Below are 6040 nucleotides of genomic sequence, written 5' to 3' on the forward strand. Positions count from 1 at the left end.
ATGTGTTTGAATTTGAGACAAATGGCAAGTTAGATTTCATAATTAATTTCCTTATCCCCAAGAATAGCAGATTTTTTTAAATGCAGTATTGCCAAATTAGTGTTGATAGATTTTTGGTTTTGATAGATTATGTTAAACAGGGTAAATAAACTTGCCTTTGTATTGTGTATACCATGTGCTGAATTTTGTTCTCTTAAATCAGTTATCTCTAAGATTATGTTCAAACTCTACTTGTCCTCTTCTAAAGCATAATGAACACTTTAGTCATGTCAGTTAATTTGTAGTATCATTGTGAGTTGTTAACTTTGCTAAACTCTGTCTTTTGCCAACTGCAGCACCATCTTTTCAGGTAGAGAGATGTTATTTTAATTCTCATAGATTATTGTGTGAATCGGCTTGTTTAAAGCAACTGGCATAAAGAATGGAGTACACCCTTAGCATGACCAGCTGCTGAAACTTTGTGTAACAATATTTCGTATAGAACATCTGCTTGGTATATACTTTCAGGTCATATTACTCAACATGAAGATATCAAGATACAATCTTGTATTTCTTAAGCTGTCTTCAAATTATTAGTCAATAGACTTAAGTACTGCTGTTATCCTGCATGGCAAGTTCTGCCTCGTTACTTTTCCCATTTCCGTAAATAGCACAAAAGGAAATTAAAACAAATTAAGGGATAACTTTAAAATATATCAATTTGTGTGTAATAAATGTTGCATGGACACTCACATTCAAAAATTAAGTTACTTTTGTTCAATTTAGTTTAGTTCATCAGATCTGTGACAGTGAGGAATCCCAAAGAATGAATGGTTACTTACAGTAAAGGGTTTGGTTTTTTTTTATTCTTTTTATTTGAGATGTGATCTCCAAATCTTTTCCGTAATCAGCCTTCCTTACTACTGAGAGACAGTTATGTTCTTCTGTTTCTGTCTCTGGAAAGGGGACACAGTGACACCAAGGGCATAAGTACAGTCGGACACAGTGACACCAAGGGCATAAGTACAGTCTGAATATACACTCTTGGCCAAAAGAACCCAAATTCAGGTGCATGAGGACCCAGGAATTTTGAGACTGTAACTGATACATATTTTGAAGAATTGGATATCATTAGGTAAGTAGCTGTTGTTTATTACCGAAAGAATCCATGGCTCCAGCAGCAGTTCTTTATTGCTGCCAATTTTTGATGCAGTGTTTACTCTTATTTTTTTGTAATTTACGAATTTCTTGTTTCATTTCTGCTTTGAAAGGTGGTACAAATCAAAGAGAATGAAGGAGTTGCAGTGCCATCAAGTGCAAGCAGTAAACCTGAAAGGACAGAGAAGACATTTTTCATTAAAACTTACTTTTTTTTCTTCCTAGTAAAACTTTGTAATCGTTACCGCATCAGCAATGCTTTATGAAAGTTGATAATCACCCTTAGTCCTGTATTTTGTGTAACTGCAAGAAAAACAAAGGCTGGCAATCAAAAGTCAAAATGTAATTTCTGTGCATGTAACAATAGCAATAAATTACTATACTTGCTATATATGTATAAAATTAGAAGTTGTCAACTATCATTTTGAGGGTACAGGGTGAAACAAGAACTGTGATTCCAGTGCAAGTAAGTGCTCTCTTTTAGAGTAACCTATGCATGGTTTAGATTTAGCACTAATTTGTGATAGAATGTGATACCTACTATTAGATCCTGATGTTTCTTCCAGTGCGTATTTCTTTGAAACAGCTGAAATGCTCTGTCAGTTGCTGAAACTTAACTCAGCAGGGTAAATGGAGAGTGGTGTAGAGTTTACAGCCTCTGAGTTTACTGAGACTATGCTGAGATCATTTGTTCTTCTAAATTTTTCTGTGGGTTTCCTTCCCCTTGCTTTATTTTTTAACTCTCCTTCCTTCTTCCTCCTTTCCCCCACCCCCGGGCCTAATGGCTAGGTCGTATTGAAACTATAATTCTTAAGTGCCTTTATTCCCTGTAGCCTCTAGTATATCCATTCTCTTGTTCCTCGTTTCATTGATGGCAATTTCCCTCTCTCTGCTCTTAGAGATTGATTTTCAGACTTTGAAATCAATGTTCTTTTAAACAGCTGTTCAGTCCTGGATTTTCTAGGTATAAATGATCATTCATTGCATGTGTATATACAAGCATATATATATATATATACACACAAATATGGGATTCAGTCTCTTATTTTCTTAAAGCTGCTCATAGTTTTGTCTTTTTTAGTCCATATAGTAATTCCTTAAGAGCATCCAAAGGATGACAGACATTATCTTGTATATACTCCCTGCACATGTCCAAATGTAGGTATTACTTGGGATGGGTTAAAAGCACAAGCAAATAATGAAACATTAACATAGTAAATACTTACTTCACTTTGGTAGATAAATTCTTGGCTTAAAACTTGATAGTCCTGAAGTCCACCTCATTCTCTGTCAAAGGTTACTTCTGTCACAGAGCTTGCAGAAAGGAAGGACTTCTTGTGCCTCAGACATGATGCAAAACGTCGTGTATGTGGGCACAGTTTTGATGTGCAGTTGTGTAGTGAAAATGCTGGCTTAACCAGTCTTCTTGTTTCCACTGGATCATGCCAAACTGTATCACCACATTATGAACTATGTAAAGGAATTAATCTGATTGAAACTCTTTCCCCATGTTATTTTTTCAGCCTGCTAATTCACTGTGGAGCCACAAGAGCAACTGGGTTGGTACAACTGTTAACAGTGTGAGGGCAGGATGATATAGCAAGAGTGGAACTGCTTAGGAAACATCCCATCATTGCCTAAAACTCGGATCACCCGTGAAGCTGACAGGCTAGACTAACTGATGTCATTGTGTGCGCTTTTGTCTGTTGACTTCAAGGATAGTGGTAAATTCTGGCAGGAGTACAGGAGGAACTGCTGAGAATGGTCATATGCTAAATTATTGCAACAAAATTTGTCAATTTTGGGCAGTCTGTTAGGTTTCCAGGAAAGGCTTACTGAATAATATATGTGAACTGCACCAACCAAAGGAGCAGTAGACGTTAGAGGGTTCTTTTTTAAATGCAAACTGATTAAAGGACCCAGAGGTCAGTGCTTTCGTAAGGTTAAAACTTGTTACAGTGGTAGAGCTAAGGAAGTGGATAAAATGGTAAGTAAGAGTTTGATGAAAGAGAAGGATAGATGCATCTTGACAAAATACAGTTTAAGAAGGAAAGTTAAAGGAAAAATGTTCTTTACAAGTTATGGATCTTGCTCTCCTAGATTTCAGTAGCTGGAATTCCTGTTAGCACTGCCAGTGGCAAGTTTGATTCAGACTGGAAGGCTGGGGTGAGTGAAGAGGTTCCTATATATCAGACACAACAGAATGCACCTGAGAATACATTTATTTAAAAGAAAAAATACAGCTATTCCAAATAAAATTTAATTAATAATTTGGAAATTTGAATTAATAATCTAGTCCTAGAAAATGTCATGGTTTTCTTCTAGTAACTAGGTCTACTGGATCTGCAGCACTCCCATCTCTCAAGGCCTATTTTAACCTGGATAATGGGGCAAACCCCTTTTGCTCGGCATCATCCTCAAAAATGCACATGTGGCTGACTGAAACATGCTGTGCATGGTGATGTTGCTTACAAGTATTCAATATATGTTGCTGATGGTACGAGTTTTGGCATTGCTACGAGCTATGATCTTGTCTCTGATGTTCTGCCATTTGGTTAGTTTTATTTAATAACTCCTTCCTTTGCTACAGCATTGGACAGGTCCCTGGAGTGCCTCCACTCCTTCATTTGGTTTGATATTCCAGTAAAAGATAAGACCGGTCATGCCTTCCAGAGAAATAGAGGATTTCAGCAGAGAAGATGCAGAAGTATGGGACATAATGTTGCGGTGATGGGTATGTGTCCCCAGATGTGTGAATTCTCTGTCTTCTGAACAGTGGAAATGGCACCTACATGCTCTCACTCAAACAGGAAGACTAGGGTGTAGTAGAACTTACACAGGCTCATTATCAGTGTTGCAGTGCTGTGTAAGAGATGTGAAGATGAAGATTTGAAGATCTTCACTTCAAATTGAGTATTTATTGTTTGTGCTGAGATGAACTTGGGCTTTTATCCCTGTGACAGGTTTGCCTAGACAAAGAGTGCCTGTGTGGGAATGATATTTATGACAAAGTAACATCAGCTTGTGCCACATAAGTCATGTATGGACAAGCTGTGCATGTCTGAAAACCCGTTGCCTCCTCTATTGCATTGTTTTTATTATATTGCAAACAGAACAATAATGTAAAATTTCGTAAGCCTCATAAATTGAGCAATTTAATACAATGCTATATAACTGAGACTACGCATGGACTGCAACTGTGCAAGCTGGTTCATATTATATTCTCCCAGTGCATATACAGTGTTCCTTTTCAAGATGCATCTAAATTCTTATTATTGCATGAAGAAATTGGCTTATCTGCACTTCCATGCAATACAGTGAATCAGAGGGGTATGTATTTATTATATTAACAGGTTGTAAAAGAAAAACATGTGCACTTCCATTTTCTTCTGGAAGTTTTGCTTCACCTTCCAGAGAGATGGGATGTATTGATACTGTAAAAACATAAAAGATGTCTGGATGCATTTTCCCAATTTTACTTTAAGCTTCTTAGTTTTTGAATGTTTGCAGTGGTTTTAGCTTTTTACACCAGTTGAACATGTTTAAACTTATTTGGGGAGTGTTCTTCAGCAGTTCTGAAGAATTATTATTTATTGAAATTAACAGAATAATTAAATGAGTTTAAAGAAGAATAATCAGATACAAAATACCTACTGCCTTTCTCTAACAAGTACTAGGTGCATGTCAAGAGATAATAACTTGTCAGGTTACAGTCAGAATATAGAAGTCAAAAGATGACAACTTTTTAATGGGTTGTTGCTTAGCAGGGAGAGGTAAAGCAGCCCTTCCTTGGCTTCAGCTTTCACATGCCTTCAGTTCCCTGTGATCCAAACCTTTGTCCCAGTGACCTCTGAGACTGCCATGTGAGGCAGGGAGCCTCTCCTTCACGTGGCTTTCACTGTCCTTAGTATTCCTGGTTTAAAGGTCCAATATCATCAGACTGTTCCTCATAGTGCAACATTTTGTAAGAGAGGCCAAAACCAGAAGCGCAAGGGGATATATTTTTTTAAAGATTTTTGCTTTTCCTGCTCTAATTAACTGAGTAAAGACACATTGACTAATTCTTCTAATTAAATTGGGGTTAAAAACTAAACTCCAGTTTGGGGGTGAGCATCCTGAATTTTATTGCTTACCTAAGAATATTTCTGGTTATTCCCGTTTAAAAACCTCCACCCCATCTAAGAGCCATAAAGGCACATTTCTGGCTCCAGTTCTGTTCCAACAGTAATTTTAAACGTGGTTGCTTCTCTGAGAGAAAAGGACGGCACAGGACAAGCACTGCTGCTGAAGACTTTGTGTAATTATATACAGTTTGTTCACTGATGCGTACTGCCTTCAGCATCAAATCTCAGGAGCGACCATGCTTAGTTGTCCACCGTGCCCCTACTTAACATTTTTCCGTGTGGCACACTTGAAAGGGGGAATTGGGTTTAGGCACCATGTTCACTTAGTATGAGCACCGGTCCTGGGTTCAGCTTAAACGGACATGACAGCACCATGCAGAAACATTCCGGTGGTACTTTTTGAATTCTGACTTTTAGAAACCTTTTAACCTTAAGTGTTCGTTTAAAAGCCTTTTGGGTGCATTTGGTAAACGTATATAAAGCTGCACTGTCTGGAATAGAGGCTGTGTTTCTGTTTCTGCTCTGTGTGTGGGATCCTGGTGCTGAGGGCTCGACTCCCCCGGGAACAACGCCACTTTGAGGGAGCGGGCGCGCAGGTGCCGCCATCCGCTCCAGCCTCGGGGCAGGGCCCTGCGCTGCCAATATGCCCCTCAGTGTCGCTCGCTTCCGCGGGGCCGCGGCCTCCACAGGCCGCCCCGAGGCCCGCCTGTGGCGGGCGCCGCCTGCCAGCCCGGCGGCAGCGCCGCGGTACACCCCGCCTCCTGCTGCCGCGCTCCCCG

The sequence above is a fragment of the Pezoporus flaviventris genome, unplaced genomic scaffold (assembly GCF_033815535.1).
Source record: "Pezoporus flaviventris isolate CSIRO_AGI_PZ_B2104156 unplaced genomic scaffold, CSIRO_AGI_Pfla_v1 ptg000013l, whole genome shotgun sequence".
NCBI classification, from domain to species: domain Eukaryota; kingdom Metazoa; phylum Chordata; class Aves; order Psittaciformes; family Psittacidae; genus Pezoporus; species Pezoporus flaviventris.